The sequence below is a fragment of the Pelophylax lessonae genome (genome assembly GCF_965119305.1).
Source record: "Pelophylax lessonae genome assembly, chromosome: 8".
Classification (NCBI taxonomy): Eukaryota; Metazoa; Chordata; class Amphibia; order Anura; family Ranidae; genus Pelophylax; species Pelophylax lessonae.
In genome coordinates this window covers 76,136,054-76,153,241 of record NC_138775.1, presented here as the reverse complement: position 1 = coordinate 76,153,241, position 17,188 = coordinate 76,136,054, and the positions used below count along the sequence as shown (strand labels likewise).

The window sequence follows — 17,188 nt, the reverse complement described above, 5'->3', positions numbered from 1 at the left end:
TTCTTCTCATTTACTAAACTCTGAAGCAACTGCACTTTCAGAGGGCAGCTGCTCTTTACAAAGTGCACAGTCTTTTTCCCTTTAGTAAATCAACCTCTCTGCCTTTCTATTGGCCAGTGGGCCAGTCATGATATTGTGGATCAACAGGCATGTGTAGATGATGTAAAGTAGCTATAAGCAAGACCTGGCTTCAATTTTCTTTCTAGAGCACCCCAGGATTTCAGGATAATGGAACACTCGGCAATGAAGATGGAAATGAACACATGCACCTTAGAACTAGCCAGAAGGGAAGTCTGGGTACATCCCTAAACCACTCCAAAGTGTTTTAAGGCTCTTTCTTGTTTTTGTGCTTGTGTACATGAGAGGATCAATTCTGAAACTCAAATGCATGCTAGTATCAGTCCAACTTCCTAATGCTCACATCAGATGACCATAGGGGGAAGAGTTTTATGTTACATACCTATAAAAGGCCTGTGTATAAATCCCTTGTGGATAGTGACAGAAGTGAACTTATGTATTGCCCATGCAGAGCAAAGCAACAGGTTTATTTAAAACCGTATTAAACCCAAAACCAGATATGTTAAATACTGCAATCCTCAGCTGTGGTGACTACATTGGTTTTCTTTTTTAGGTTTTTTTTCCCTCTGTTTTCACCTGATGATCTGGCCAGTAAGACATCTTCTGTATTAAAGTGCCACCACTCTGGATGAAGGAACACAGGGGCACCTTTAGGCAGAAGCATTGTTAACCTGGGGGGTGGATAGCGTTAGATGTAATAGATGCACTAACAAATTGAAGCCAGACTCCAGCTCGTAGTGTAATTATACAAGCAGTTACAGCAACAGTTCTTTTTTTCTTTTGGGCTAAAGGTTTTTACAAGAAATAAAAAATGATCATTGTAAGCACCTCTGGCAGTAGTAAATGGTTTGTCTCAACACTCTTAACTGATACGTCTGAAGGGGATCTTGTTCTGTTGAAAAACAACAGACTTACTGGCTGGATTACCAGGTGCAAATAAAGAAAAGAAAGGCTAAAAACAATGCAGCCATTACATCTAAGAACTGGTAAGCTGCAATCAACAATTTTTTTACTTTTGGGTTTAAAGTAATTGTAAAGTAATTTTTTTTTTTTCAATTAAAATAACAAACATGTTATACTTGCCTGCTCTGTGCAATGGTTTTGCACAGAGCAGCCCAGATCCTCCTCTTCCCTGGTCCCTCTTCGGGTCTCCTTGCTCCTCCCTCCTGTTGAGTGCCCCCACAGCAAGCAGCTCGCTATGGGGGCACCCGAGCAGAGTTGCAGCTCCATGTATCCATTTAGATACGGAGATGCAGTTTGCCCCCTGCTCTCTCTCTCCTGATTGGCTAACTAAGTTTGATTGACAGCAGTGGGAGCCAATGGCGCCACTGCCGTGTCTCAGCCAATCAGGAGAGGGAGTGACTGAGATGGAGGCACTCATGGAATCTTGCTAGATAGAGATGGGGCTCAGGTAAGTATTAAGTAATTAAGTTAAAAAAATCTTCTGACTTTACAACCCCTTGAATACTGCTTTAAGTGACACCCAACCCAGTACTCACAGCAATAGGGCATGTGACCATTGAGCAACCCCCATTTTTTCCAATGCGACATTGCTTTGGCTTGGTAACTGGATGTTTAGGCATATAGCCTTGTCACTTCGGAGTGGGGAGGAAGTCCTTAGCCCTGTGAAAGTTCCAAATCATAAGAGAAAGGGAGCCAGTAATAAAGGACATTAAAAAAAAAAATGACATGGAAAAAATAGGGACTGGACTTGAATAATTTGAATCAGCCACAAAGTAAAGCAAGGCAAATAAATATATACAGTAACACTGTAAGAGATATCTGAATAATCTTTATGTATTATTGTCTGCTAGGCAAGTATATTCCATATATATATTAGATGAAAAGCGAGACTATGGAGGTTGTCATTGTTGGCCTCTCTTTCTGAAAATGTTAATCACTGGCTGTTATTGTGATCCTGTTGCTTCAATATTTTGAGGTTTGTACTTTAAATAAGTATTTCGATTTTTGAATTTTCTCAATCAACTGAGAAATATTGCAGCCAGAGACTGCTAGGAAACCCAGATTCGGTCAGCAATGACAGCTATCTGCTTTTCGTTAAGGCCTTATGCATAATGGGTATTTAGCCCCTGTGTCCCAGACTCTGGTGTTTCCATGCAGGTGGAAGGCACAGATGCACTGTCTAGTCCTGCTACAGATATCCTATAAAAGTCTAATAGAGGCTGACAAAGTGGGCTGCTGGACAGACTGAAAGTTGTACTTAATGGTACAAACCTTTATGGTTGTATGTACCCAGGAAAAAATGCCTGAAACGCAGACCTGTGCCTTCCGCCCCCACAAACAATCAGAGGTATAGGGGCTAAACACTAAGTGTGCCTAAGGGCTAGGCACTAAATTTTTACCAGTTTCAGCATAAAAGATGTCACCTAGTTTTCTCCAGAAGTAACCTTCTAATTCACTATAGCTGTGCTAAGCTCTTGCATGTAAAACTCTTACTCTGCTTATTTTTTCATTCTATCTTCGTGCTTATTTCATGTAACAACTGTAAAAATGTTCCAAATATTCATTTATTGTAAAACGGAAATATATATGGCTAAGATTTGCTTGACACTTTATTGCCATCATTTGGTCAAAAGGTGTACTGTCACTGTTCTAAGTACTATGTGTGGTGGAAATTCTGCCTATGATGATCTAGTCTAGAGAGTGTTGAGCACCACTAACAAAAGAGAGCAATCCATAAGGGAAAAAGGATGGGGGGTGGTGGTGGGGGGGGGGGGGGCAATCAGGGGAAAAAAGGTATAATGTATAGGTGGTTAATGTATATATTAATTGCACACAATTCCAATGAGAGAACACTGTCTGATCTAGAAAGATTCTGCAAGAAAACAAGTGTTGTACCTTCATATTTGCATTGTACAAATTATTCTAGTATAAATGTAACTGCTGCATAATTATGGCTTGTTTGACTTTATAGTCCCACAGGCCAGAAGTTGCAAGCCTTTAAATTAGCAGCACAATGTGACATTCATTTTACAAATTAATCACTTATATAGCAGGAATTGTTTTTTTTTTTTTTTTTATACTGTGGTCTATGTGCCAGTGTACTATTGTACCCCCTGATAAGAAGGAGGTAGCAGTACGCCAGTTGCACATTTTTCCACCTTATACCTTAATTTAGACATAGTAGACTAAGCAGGTCCCCTTACTATCCTGACAATGTCATGCAGAACCTATGTTAAAGTCCAAATGATTTAAAAGATTTGTACGTTACAGCTTTCAGGGCTATTCTCAGTGCTGCACATGAACGCTGTCTTTCTGTCTTTCCAATTTTTGTGCATGCGCATTGCTTCCTTTATTCCCTACATCTGTGAGATGTTGTATGCCAGGTGATGTGAAACCATTCCGGGGGATCGTGTGCACAGAGAGGTGCAAATAGGTTCAAGCTGTCATGTGCGATTGGGCTGCCATCTTTTAACTAGCCTTTTAAAGCCTTTTGGAAAGGGCAGTTGGTAAAAGAATATGGAAGACATAAAATGGCACTAATGTCTGTATAATAAGAAGGCAAGTTAGTGGTGGGGAAGGAAATATTCAGATACCGGATTCGTTTTTTTTTTTTTTTTTTTTTTCACATTCATATTTTGATAAAAGGTTTTTTTTTTTTTCATTTATGTTCCAGTTCCACTTTAAATGAGCTTGAGGCTAGAGAAGGGCAGGTCACCAGGGTTGGGTACTTTTTAAAGCTATGATTGCCTAAAGGTGGGGCTGGCTCACTGGATGTCTGCTGAGAGCATAGACATGTGTACTTGTGCAAAACATGTCTGGTAACACACAAGCTGCTGTTTTAAATTAGTTACAAGCCTTAGGCGTTCAACTTGCATGTATACACATGTCTAGCAAAAGCAATTGCTAAGACCCTCATCATATTTAAATGTAAGGATGGACCTGGAGGAATAGAATTACTGGGGGGGGGGGGGGGGTACATGACTAAGGGAAGACTAGTCCTAAGAAAGAGTTCAAATGGACAAAATGGGTGCAAAAAGTCTTACCTGATTGGAGGTTGATGCTCATATGGATCAGGGGTAGGAGCTGTTGTGATGTTTGGGGAAATCATTCCAGCATGGACAAGAGGAGAAAATTGTACTACCCAACCTCCCTCATTCTTCGTATAAGAAATGGGTTGGATTATAAGACATATGCCACAGCAGCTTGTGTAGGGTAGGGTAGAGGATCTTTGGGGGGCTGTGAAATAGCGGGATGGTTACAAAATAAGGGGCCCATTTTTTTTGGTATACTTTGGTAAGGTGAAAAAAAGGTAATTTGAAGCTGTCCTTGAGCCTGTGGGGTGAGACTGGGGACTGGGTTGGATCTTAGTCATGCCTTTAGGCCAACAGACACAAACATACCCAACAGCTCTGATTTGACTTATCAGGTATGGTTTATTTTGTCATGGTTATTTATTAAATGGTTGTTTCATTGCGGTGAAATAAAGGGCAGCTGTGGCCTTTTCAAATCTGTGTCGTGCAGTCTATGTATTTATTGGAGGTCATGGGGGGAAGGTAATTGATAAATCCAATAGTCAAGAAGGCCTCTTTTAACTCTGGCCTTGGCTGGTAACCTAGGATCTTGCTGTGGGGGCACCCGAGCAGAGTCACAGCTCTCTTTGTCCAATCAGACATAGAGCCGCGACCCGGCCCCTACCCTCCCCATCTTTCTCCTGATTGGCTGACTGACTTTGATTAACAGCAGTGGAAGCCAATCACTTCTGACTTAGCCAATGAGGAGGGGAGTCCTGGGCAGCTGAGACACTCCTGAAACCTTGCTGGATAAAGATGGGTTTAGGTAAGTATTAGGGGGTTTGAGGAGGGCTGTTGCACACAGAAGGTTTTTTTTTTATTTTAATGCATAGAAGGCATAAAGATAAAAAAAAAAACCTTCTGCCTTTACAACTCCTTTAAAGAAAAGGTGTCAATATAGGAATATGTCATCTAACATTGCTGACCACCTTCAGAAGATGCAATTTTTTGGCCTGTCACATCAGATCTGGCTTTATTTGACTTACTGATCTGCTTATTTTATCTGAGTCACATGATTTTAATAAACTTCACGTCAGCACAGGGTAGTCAATCCTTTTTTCATGCACCAATTCAACTATAACTTCAAGAACAGTTAAAGGTCAAAAGGTGCTTATTGACTGACTGGCCTAAGCAGGGGCATAACCACAAATTAGGGGCCCCATAGAAACATTTTGATGGGTCCCTTTGGCAAACTTTCTATGTATCAGCTTTATCTGTTAACTATGACAATATGTGTCTTTGATCTTAAAAGTCTGCATTTCTGGCAGGAAAAGGACTCTGTGTTTGTGCTGCAGAAGGGACAGAGCTACAAGTCCCATGAGGCATAGCAAGACTCTGACAGCCACAAGCATGACACCCAGAGGCAGAAGCATGATGGTACTTGTAGTTTTGCAACAGCTGGAGGGCCACAGTTTGCATATCCCTATACTAGAGACTCTGAGAAAGAGTGTGAAGGACTGTACTCCCCAAAGAGTATTAGTCTTTACTACAGTTCTGTTCTTAAACTTCAACTCCAGTACTGTACTGGAAAAGAGGAGGGGTTGCAACTTCCACATGCTGTCGAAAAGAAGTAGACACATCGGGCAAGGAAAAATGAGGCTCTGAGGGGATTGCTGCACCTGAGTGATTCCAGAACAGCAGAGTATGTCCTAAATGTTGGTTGAGCCTGCTGCCTGATTGAGGAGCCAGACGCTGAGAACACTGACTGGGATTTACTTGGTCGGTGAGCAGAGGCCACTGACCAACCCTGCATAACACCTTGATAAAAGAGGGACAGACATGTCTGTAAGGACTATAGCAGCAGTGTCTGCACCAGTTCTTTTAGGAGGTCATTACCATGAGCAATCCAAAATAATGGGTGGGCCCCAATGAGCGGGCCAACAGAAGAAATAGGAAAGCTTACTAATATTGACTGCTGAACTGTTATTGTGGCATACTCTCTCTATATATATATATATATATATACATACATACCCCCTTCCCAGTTAGGGTAGCCCCATGCAGGTTCAGTAGGGGTTGTGTTTTTTAAGAATTATTGTTGCAGCTGCGTATTATTCAAATTGCTTAATTAATGTTACTACTGTATACTGTTTAACCATTGCAGCATAATTCTCTTACCCTTTATTTATTGCAGCATATTTCTTCTTTGTTTACCCTGTTGCAATATATATTTTTTTGCTACCAAACCAAACTGAAGAGGCATAGAGGATCTTAGTTATGAGTAAAGATTAGCTAAATTGAATTTTTTTTTCTTGAGCTGATCCAGGGAATATATGATTGCCTCTCGGGGGATGAAAAAGGGATGTTTTTTCCCCTCACTATGTGAATTGGATTATGCTTTATTGGGGATACTGTATATGGGGGTTTTCAATATCTTTTTCTTGTTCCTTGAACTGGATGGACTAGTGTCCTTTTTCAACATCACTAACTATGTAACTATTACTTAACTAGTTGCTATGTCATTCTTGGCGTCTATGCACTTTCAGCTATTGGGGTGTATATACAGAGATATCTGCACTAAATGCTCCTCACTTAGCCCAGGTGTGCCAGCGTGCTTGGAGCTGTTTGCAGAGTTGTGGGCACAGGAAAAGGGGACCAAACACATTAAATATGTGAACCCCCTTTAGGGCAAAGCACTACATAAAGTATGTCTTAATAAAGGTCAGGCAACATTAGCTGTCAGCAGTCACTACAGGGATCGGTGTTGTAGATAAAAATTATAATTGTAGTAGCAATATAAATAATAATAACAACAACAACCTTAATTTCATCAAAGGTCCTATGAAGTTTTACCTGAGGAGGAACTCTAGGATTTTTGACTGTATTTGGCAAACAGGGTTTATTTCAATCTGAAGCAGACGTTAAAAGGGCAATGAATTTACACTACCAGGACAGATAAGCAAATGCTTCTTAGTGCACAAAGATCTATGATCAGCAATGGTTCTAAGCTTTGGCTTCATCTCTTCTTCTCTAAAAACTTAACAGTTTTGTTTTCCTTAGCTACCCCTCCCCCCCCTGGACCTTTTACATCAGGCCCTGAAGAAGCCTGCGCTATTGTTACTTGACCCAAGCACTATTTTGAACTCCACACAAGAGAACAAGAATGGTATGAAGCTGGCACCTAGCATTTTCAAGACCGGGGCATCATTAGTAGCCTCCATATTTTTTCATGACAGGCTACATTTAAAATGATGTACAATATGTTAATACAGTGAATAACATCTTTGTCCCTGGAAAACTGGGAACGCTATCCTTAACCTTCTTAGCCTACCATTAGAACTAATTATTGGCAGGTTGTTTTTAGCAGCTTAATTGAAAGTTAGGGAGCAATTACAGGTGACAAGAGAAATGCAATTCTTTGCAGGAAATGTTTAGCTGTACTTAAGTAAAAAAAGTACACTTAATTTACCTTAATTTACATTCTCAGTAACCCACTGAAGCCAGATTATAGAGAGCTTCTCACATGGCGGATGGTTAGGTCTACTCCTTAGTCTGTTATGTATAACATACTCTCTTTGTTGGTTGTATAATAAATAAGTAAATTTCAAACTAATAATGTAGGTTTGACTCAGACTGATGCCTGTGATAATTTAATTTAGTAGGGAAACTTTAATACAAGCAATTTCTATCTGTAAAAGTATGCAATGAGCATTCAATTGGTATGTTGGAGCTAACTTTTCTATTGAAAACAAGTAAGCAGAAGTAGTTTCCCAGAACACCAACAAAAAAGGGTGAAGCACACTAGCCCATGAAAAGCAAGGCTGAATTTACACTTACTATCCAGCTAGACTAACTACACTATATTACCAAAAGTATTGGGACACCTGTCTTTACATGCACACAAACTTTAATGGCATCCCAGTCTTAATCTGTAGGGTTCAATATTGAGTTGGCCCACCCTTTGAAGCTATAACAGCTTCAACTCTTCTGGGAAGGCTGTCCACAAGGTTTAGGAATGTGTCTATGGGAATGTTTGACCTTTCTTCCAGAAGAGTATTTGTGAGGTTAGGCACTAATGTTGAGAGAACGCCTGGCTCGCAGTCTTTGCACTAATTCATCCCAAATATATTCTATTGGGTTGAGGTCAGGACTCTTTGCAGGCCAATCAAGTTCCTCAACCCCAAACTCGCTCATCCATATCTTTTAAGGACTTTGCTTTGTGCACTGGTCCAAATCATTTGGTGGAGGGGGAATTGTGGTGTTGGGTTGTTTTTCAGGGGTTGAGCTTGGCCCCTTAGTTCCAGTGAAGGGAACTCTTAAGGCTTCAGCATACCAAGACAATTTGGCAATTTGATGCTCCCAACTTTGTGGGAACAGTTTGGGGAAGGCCCCTTCCTATTTCAAAATGACTGCGCACCAGTGTACAAAACAAGGTCCATAAAGACATGAGCAAGTTTGGGGTGGAGAAACCTGACTGGCCTGCATAGAGTACTGACCTCAACCTGAAAGAACACCTTTGGGATGAATTAGAGAGCAGATTGCGAGCCAGGCCTTTCGTTCAACATGCCTGACCTCACAAATGCGCTTCTGGAAGAATGGTAAAACATTTTCACAGACACACTTCTAAACCTTGTGGACAGCCTTCCTAGAGGAGTTAAGTTGTTATAGCTGCAAAGGATAGGCCAACTCAATATTGAGCCCTACGGACTAAGACGGAGATATCATTAAAGTTCATGTGCGTCTAAAGGCAGGTGTCCCAATACTTTTGGTATTATAGTGTATTTTGTGCTGTACTCCTCTTATCCCAGTTGTTTGGCTAACTGTAGCATCACATACTAACAGGATTAGATGTGTTAGAAACGGAATGCGAAGTCTAGCAATAAATATGCTGAAAGCAACCATTTGTCTACTCTCTTTAAGTACACCTAGACCTTACAACTAGAAGAACAGCCATTTTTTTTTTTGCAAGTATTTTGGTTGTATGCATACAGACCCAAAATGAAGTACTTTAAGTATAAAGTGCACTTTTTTACTGTCAAAAATGCACAAACTGTGCAGGGACAGCAAAAATGAGGATTCAGATAATTTTCCCAAGTAGAGCAGCAATCTAAAACCTTTCATTATGCAAAAAAATGTGTTGCTGTGAAGCAGAAACATTTTTCATGGATGTTTATGCACTGTTCTTAGCAGCCATGCTGCATGCGTTGGGCCACAGCCTATGTTGACTGCAAAGAAATTTAGCAATGCCTACTGTTAGTAGAATTAAGAAAGGCAGCACCACTTTAAGGCTCCAGTCATACCCTCCAGCCCTAGATATCATTTGCTGGCCAAAGGAGAGCATCCCCACTCCATGTGCTGTCACTGTAACAAGGGCTGCACTCTTAATGATATCCCAAATTTCTACAATCAGGGTAAAACAAATCAGGGAGGAGTGGTTCTTGGGTGGGGACTTCCAATGTGCTTTGCCTGAGTAAAGTTTTTTCAGAAAAACTGACCAAATCCGAGTATGGCCCAAGTATAGCCATCCCGACATGAAAAGAAGGGAAGTCATGACCAGGTAGGTTATGACTTCCATATGCATTTCAAGGATTAATTTTTAATTGTAACTGGAACAAACCTCAAACAAAATGAATGCCTCATTTATACACCAATAAAGGAACTCATCTATACCGTTCCTCCCAAGTCGGTATAAAAAGAAAATTATATATCTTACAAATACTGTTATATTTGCAGTAATTGGAACAGCTGGTTAATATAAAATAGTTAAAATCACAGAAGCTAATTTCTGAAATATATGTAAGCCTTTTAGGTATTGTAAAGGTGGCATGTTCTTGTTAAGGTAGTAGGATCTTTAATATCTACTCTGACCCATCAAGACAGATTTAGGGTGCCAACCAATTTCTAAATATATTAAAACAAGAAAGAACAGACTATACACACTTGGGAATACTTTCCATGCTAATTAAAGTCTAATCAATCACTAGCCAATGTGAGTTATAAGACAACTACAGAGCATATTCAGGTATGTATTCAGTAAATACAGTGAGTGAACTGCTAATGCTATATGGGAAGTATTACAACTGTACTGAAGACAGAATGTTGTTATATCTTTCATCTGAGTTGTATGCAATTTACAGCCGGACATATTTAGAAGGTTTATTGCAGTGCCTTTGCTGGCAGTGCAACCTCTTTTTTACCTTCATAGGTGCAGCTTTAGAGGCTTTAAAACACAATAGATTCCTGCAGCTAGAAATGTTTAGGGGGTCTCTAGGGCTGGAAAGTATTTGGATAATGCAAGAGTCCAGTTTTTCTATTTATCATACATCTTTCACATCATGCTGTCAGTCACAAAGATCAATTACAATTACTACTGTGAATCCATCAATAAGTAGGTGCATGCTGTGGCAGAAAGAGATAACATATTGCAGTAATAAGAAAGCCATGTATTACAGTGCAATTTAATGAGCCTATTGTCCATAAACCTCTCTGATAGATGTCACATTCACATAACAGACTCTGGCTGCATAGATAACAAACCAGACATGACTTCAGTTACACTTGCAAAATGTGTTGATAATCAGCTTTTGATAACTGGTGCATTTGTTTTTGGTATGAGAAGATATATGTAAGTTTGAAAGTATAGATTGGTCTTCAGCACATGAAGTTTCAACGCCAATAAGTAAGAGTAATTTTATTGATGATATATATTTGGCTTTGGGGAATATCACATGTAGGATATTTGATGTAAGGAGAACACAGGCGCCACTCTAAGTGCAGTATTTGAAATTTATTGAATAAACCAAATGAAAGGTACTCACAAAGGGATATGTACAAAAAGCATAGTAGCATGTGAAGTAAATGTAGATCAGTCGCTCCGGTGTCAAGGTCAGGATGGCTGAGCGGTCTCGATACACAGGCTGTAACCGGTGGATGTCGGTACTTCCTAGTCATGGGGACTCACCGCTGCCCTCCCGCCATCACTTCCGGGAATGCATGATTGCGTAATGACGCGTTCTCGGAGCATGCGCTCTTTCCTCAGGCCGATGGAAGAAGCGCATGCTCCGAGAATGCGTCGCCGGTGCCATTACGCAATCACGCATTCCCGAAAGTGACGGCGGGAGGGCAGCAGTGAGTCCCCACGACTAGGAAGTACCGACATCCACCGGTTACAGCCTGTGTATCGAGACCACTCAGCCATCCTGACCTGGACAACGGAGCGACTGATCTACATTTACTTCACATACTACGATGATTTTTGTACATATCCCTTTGTGAGTACCTTTCATTTGGTTTATTCAATAAATTTCAAATACTGCACTTAAAGTGGCGCCTGTGTTCTCCTTACATCAAATATCCTACATGTGATATTCCCCAAAGCCAAATATATATCATCAATAAAATTACTCTTATTTATTGGCGTTGAAACGTCATGTGCTGAAGACCAATCTATACTTTCAAACTTACATATATCTTCTCATACCAAAAACAAATGCACCAGTTATCAAAAGCTGATTATCAACACATTTTGCAAGTGTAACTGAAGTCATGTCTGGTTTGTTATCTATAGAGTGGCGCCTGTGTTCTCCTTACAGTTGGCCCCAAGCTTCTTCTACTTGTCACAAGGGCAGCCTATGGATTCTTGGGACTTTTGGGATTTATGGATCCTTTATGGACTTGATATATGGACTTTCAGATAATGGACTAATTTATTGATTTTTGATTATTTATTGTCTGCACCTATATCTGTCCCCCTGCCTTTTAGGTGGAGCCTGTGAGATCTCTATTATAATCTTTTCCCCGTTTGCGCTAGTTTTTTTAACCTTTGATTTTGATGTGCCAGTATTTCCAAAGGCCTAAAACAAAGAAAAATATGTACTCTAAACTTAACCCCCATAAGCCTTATCTTTCAATCCCAATCTAACCCCTGAAACTAATCCTAGGTCTAAGCTAAACTTCAGCATAACTCTCAACATCAGCCTCTAACTCAAGCCCCTTTCACTTTCCTTCCCAAGCCCACAAAAAAATTGTTTTTTGGGGGTTTTCTACCGTCTAATGCTTACTCTACACCTACATCACTGCCAACTACTCACCCAGGAACTGCTTGGTCGTGGTGCTAGTGGTACATCGCCCCTGTGACCTGGAGAACTACGGGGGGGGCGGGGGGTTGTAAACAACAGCAGACAGGAAATGCTGAGTGATGCTTCCTGTCACACAGTTGGAAATTATATTACAGTCATTGATGTAGAGAGAGTTTGGCAGCATCAGTAGTAGAGAAATAGACAAAGACAGTGAAGTGACAAATGAAAGATGTAAGTCCCCTTACCTACTGAAAGCCTAGATAAGTAAAATAATAGAAGCTAGAGTTCCACTTTAGGCTTTACCCTCATCTTACATCCATAACCTCAAAAATTAGACCTTAAACATCCATTACTGTCTTCAGTCTTGTAATGAATAGAATAATAAAGAAAAAAAACTTGTCAACAACTTACCTAGAACTACATCTAGGATGATTTTCTTCAAATGTTTTTAACTTTTTATCATCCTGCTCAGTTATTTTTTCACATATATTTTTTGCATTATCTAAGCAGGTTACTGGCTTAGGCCATGCTCACACTTGTTTTGACAGTCCTTACTGTGCAAGAATTGCAGTTGGTCAATATATAAGGCTTGGAGCTCCAAAAAGGCAGAAATATCTCCAAATTCCTGGAAAGTTTTTCTGTTAGTATTAGCCAAGCCATTTTCGGGAAAGTATAATATTAGTAGGTAGCAAATGACAATTCCAAAATTATCCCTAAACAGTTAGGTTATCAGTATTAATTATTTAAATTAGATTTTCATTCATGATTTCCTCACCTATTTGTCTATGCCTATCAAATAACTTCCATTCTATTTTGTTAAGTTCAATTCAATAAAATTCAAAGGAACATGTGACATAAAAAGATGTTCCTAAACTAGTTGGTTGAGAATGGCCAAAGGCCAACTTCTGTAGATGATATGAGTAGCTCAGTTAATTCTTGTGACAATGGTGCCATGTAGGGGTAATTTACGGGTGACAATTAGCTATTCAAGTGCTCATTATAGTACATACACATGTCCTAATATGTTACAAAATCTCTGATTTTCCACTGACAGAGAAAGGGTACAGACCCTTTACTGTGCAATGATCATGCCTACATTAACCAAATTAGGGGGAAACGTTGCAGTAGTTCTCTGGTAGGTGTACCAATTGAATAAGCTTAGGAAATCTCTTGTTACCCATCGTCCCCAATGATAGATCAGCCATATAAAGGGGACAGAGGTGGCTCATTTTCAAAGGATCAGATCCAGGATCCGGGTTCCTATTCTCCATTGTCAAGCACATCCATTGTTCTGGGCACATAGGGTGAGCTCCCTAGTGCAGACAAAAGTTACACATATACTAATTTCCAATGAGCAAATAGGAAACACTAGCAAACTGTACTACAACTTCCTAGCCACTAGACCATCTCTGAGTGCATCGCCATTTCCGGTCAGACCCAAGTATGGTTGTTAGTGCACCTTCCAGAGCAAGATTTTTGTGTGGTTGAGCTGAAAATATCTGGATTATGCAAGTCTCTGTGCATACCAAACCTAATGCTATGTACAACCATAGAATTATGAAAATAGGATTGCAGATTTTTTATACAAATGTAGGATTAGATGAGATATTTTCCAGGAGAATAGCAATTCTTGCAGATTTTTTTATACAAATGTAGGATTAGATGAGATATTTTCCAGGAGAATAGCAATTCTTTCATGGCAATTAACATCACTCTTGGTTGAAATAAGCAAAAAATACATTCTGGGTTCTGGGATTTATCAAATGCCAGTTCACCATGGATTACGCAAATCTACATACATATTCAATGGAAACAACAATTCAATAAATAAAGCACAGCAATTCACCTGGAAAGTATATGCTTCATCCATTCCTACTCAACCCATCAAATGTGTAAAATGTGGACCTGTTTATCATATGATTTTATAGAGCACATACATTACAAAAAATGCTAAAGTGACAACCCAATCTGTGACTAGATATAGAGAACCCTAAGACAATCTATTCATTGAGGCAAATGTGTATAGGAAGATGGCATAATGGAGGTGTTTCTCACAGCTACAAGTCAACTGCTCCCTTTAGTTTTAAACCCAATACCTGAAAAACGACAATACTGGAAAAAGCTTGGTGTGAACTACTTTTTTCCCGTATTATTGTATTTTTGCTTTTTTTTTTTTTTTTTTTTAACCTACACTAATTATCTCTTCACAAAGGGGTAAAAAAAACAATTTTATGTACAGATGCAAGTTCTTTCAACAGCTGCTTTAGAAATGGGAACAATCAACATTTTTAAATGATACAAGTAAACCATTAAAGATGTTCTTTCAAAAGCATGCAATGTTAAACCACCAGCAGGTGCAAATATATTGAAGTGCGTTACAATAAATTCCAGGCATTTTGCATAGTAAATATAATAAATTATCTTTTATTTAATTAAGATTTGATTATGTTTTACAGAGCAAAAAAGGGGAACACAGGCTTTCATTTTTTTTTTTTTTATCTGGTACTGTTTAGAATGCAAATCAAAATTAAGTAAATATTGGTAATGTTTTCTTTTGCTTATATAATTTTCACTGCTGTAAATTTTTGCAAACAACTGAATTCAATCATTGCAACCAGCAGATGCCTACAGTAAAGGTATGAAACATACATAGATTAACAAATTAACGGGTATAAAGACAATATGGTGGACAAATCTATGAAGCTACAGGTGTACTAGGATCCAAGGTTTAATGGCTTCAATGATGATAACACACAACCTTCCCACTGAGATATAAATACAAGACACAACCTTACTAAAAGCCAAATAACACCATCCTAAGGTGTCAGACGCTGAATATCTAATTGGGAGACATTTTCAAGAACCAATGAAAAAATCCAAAAATCCTAATATCAGTCAGTTCAAGACATTGGTTCACCAAACCTAGAAGATACTTCAACAGAAAAGCTTAACGTTCAAAATAAAGTTTGCTGTTTCAGTACTAAATTCAGATTTGCTTCAATGTCATCCCAAAACAAAGAAGACCACCATTCCATGTCCTTGACGAGGAGAAGCAAAGCATTGATGACCTTGGGCTTTTTGTAGAAAGAGATACATGTCAGAAGCAATAACTGACCCAGTTTCTTTTAAAGCAAGCATAGACTGATGGTCCATGAAGTTAAAGTAGATACATATGCATACTTTAAATGCAATATACTAATAACAACAAGGAAACCCTGCTTCTGCAATCTCTCATATACATTTGCATACATTAATTGAAGCTGATCATTTTCTAAAAATCCAAACGCTAATCCCCTACAATAAAAGCCTTTTCTAAACGTGGCTGTCGTTAAATGAATTTAGCGATGATTAAAAGCTCTACTGGATTTTTTTAATGCTTTCGTGAAATATAAATGCATGGTGTATTGAAGATACATGCCAATACCTTGAGTACTCTGCACACAGCACAGCCAAACCAGTCTCTATTCCACTGTATTAAAATGAGCAAGACAAACAGAGCAATCACAACAGACAGAGAGCAACTAGCACAGACCTAATCACTTCCATCCATAACTTGGTGATGTTAATGCCTGCACTCGCAAACCCTTGTAAAATATTAAAGACTTGAATATTGTCTTTTCATTGGACTCTACTTTCTTTTGATAATACTGACCATATAGAAAAGCACTGACTTTACAACGCATAGGGAATTTTGGTATTTTTTGTTTACGATTTAGCACAAATTAAATTTATTTTGCCTAAAATATTTAATGTCACCATAACATGCTTGCATTCACTGTTGCTATAATATGCATGTCAAACTGTGTTCTATACAAAAATTACGAAAACCCCTAAAAATTAAAGGGAAGCATACATACATTATTAATCATAATAAATACAGACACTATTTGGTTGTGTCGACAGCAGTTTTCATCTGGTTATTTTAAATACGGTTGTAATTAAAAAAAAAAAAATAGATTTTTTTTATAGATTTTTTAATAGCTAATAATTTGCTGTTATTTTTATTTTTTTTTTTAATCATTTATAGTGCATGATTATGACGTTAAGTAAACAAAAAAAAAAAAAAATGTATGTAATGCATGAGCAGTGACATTAGTTTGCATTCATATATATCTATGTAAAGGATAACATTCTAATTTTCCCGAAAATCCTGGATGTGTTAACTTTGAAACATTAAAATGTCACAGTTCGCCCTGCCAGGCTAGATTCCCTACAGCCAGGATTTAAACACCTGCAAAGGGAGAACAGCGCACCTATAACGTCTGTACACTTTCAGTCTCATACACTTTCAATTTTCCAAGCTATCTACACTGAATTAATTCCTCACATGCAATGCCCAGCTGGGAGAAATAAATGAGATTGTCATGCAAGACGAAAAGCATGGAAATGTTTTTTGAGACTGTCTTCAATATTCATACCTGTCTTATCTCATAAATCCTGCTACAGTCACTATATATGTAAATACATTTTCCCCAGCATAAAGCTGGATGAAACACATTTAATATAAACACACTGTATAGAAATGATGTTTTTTTCTTTAAAAATGCAAACTTTTTTTTTTTTTTCCTATTGGATGTAAAAGAACTCCTACCTGATATGGATGTGTCTGTCCAGCCAAGGCTCATTTTTTGATCATTTCAGCTGCTCTGAGTAGATATTCAGCTGTTCACAGCAGCACATCAGCACAGCACAGCCCCAATTCAGCACAGTCTCAACCTCCACATCACCATTTAGACACACCTCTCCCTCTATGTCATCTGCTACACTCTGCTTCTCCAGAGTAAATGAACAGGACCTGAGCTGAATAATGGATACACTCACTTTCATCGTCATACATGAAAATTCACACACATAATATTTCATTTTCTTTTTGTCTGCAGAAAGCCTTTCTACTGGTTTTACAAATGAAAAGAAAAAAAAAAAAAAAAACATTAACCTTTCTGCGCGTGGGCTTTTTATGTCTTTATTTTTAATATTTTTATTTTGTTCTAATTTTTATTTCACCTGACTGCTAGTGTGGTTTTCTTTCAATGCAGGTATCGTATTTAAAATGTCACA

At 38.6% G+C, this 17,188-nt stretch overlaps 1 protein-coding gene across 1 annotated transcript in view; it reads right to left on the bottom strand.

Moving 5' to 3' along the window:
* SLC6A1 (solute carrier family 6 member 1) overlaps window positions 1–16,894 on the bottom strand; it is a 250,407-nt gene extending 233,513 nt beyond the window's left edge. Inside the window, exon 1 of the mRNA XM_082266530.1 lies at window positions 16,722–16,894. The gene's annotated coding sequence lies outside the window, so the exon portion shown is untranslated. The remainder of the gene's footprint in view (window positions 1–16,721) is intronic.
* Window positions 16,895–17,188: the final 294 nt, after the last annotated feature.